Raw genomic sequence first — 737 nt, forward strand, 5'->3', positions numbered from 1 at the left:
AAAGAGGCAAAATAAATACTAGATATAAAGTAAAGACTCAACATTAGAAACGGAGAGAGAGGCGAAAGCCCAAGAATCCAGACGTGACAAAAGACAGAGTGACAAGTGACAGCGGCATCAGTCATAGTGTCATTTATCCTTGAGCCTGCGACAGGGATGGCCAGGATGCGAGAGAAAAGGGAAATTCCCCCCAGAGACCAGAGAAAAAATACCGAGAACGGAATGAATATGGGAAAAAAGGAAGACGAAACGAAGATTTCTTTTTTGTTTTTCCTCGAGATTTTTTTTTTTCGAGACTATGAGAAAATCGAAGAGGTCGCCAGAAGATCCACGGGACAGGGAAGAGACACCAGGCAAGCATTCAGCCCAGAGTGAACACAACAGAGTTAATGCATAAGATTCGACGTGGACAAACTTTGTTCAACAGGCAGGCTTTGTACAAACAGTCATAGAGCAACCTTTATTTTTTTCCTGCACGGAACTCAGCACAAAGTCGACAGTGATAGCAAGGTCTCACACTAAGATGCAAATTTTTAACCATTTCGGATTCCAAAGCGACCTCCATCTTTAAAACGTAGCTTGTGCACTTGCCTACAGCGTCGACTAGCACCGCGAGAGAGTTGACAGGTAGAATTTAGATCACCGAGGAAAAAAGAAGAAAAAAAGACAACTGCAAAATAGAAAGAATGAAGTACTGAACACCAAGGCGAGCGAGCGAGCGAACAGATAACACAACG

At 43.1% G+C, this 737-nt stretch overlaps 1 protein-coding gene across 1 annotated transcript in view; it reads right to left on the reverse strand.

Moving 5' to 3' along the window:
- The window catches only part of LOC119591128 (SCY1-like protein 2), a gene marked incomplete at its 5' end in the record, with an annotated part of 331,697 nt that overhangs the window by 8,803 nt on the left and 322,157 nt on the right, over window positions 1–737 (reverse strand).

This window comes from Penaeus monodon, chromosome 28 (genome assembly GCF_015228065.2).
Source record: "Penaeus monodon isolate SGIC_2016 chromosome 28, NSTDA_Pmon_1, whole genome shotgun sequence".
NCBI lineage: Eukaryota > Metazoa > Arthropoda > Malacostraca > Decapoda > Penaeidae > Penaeus > Penaeus monodon.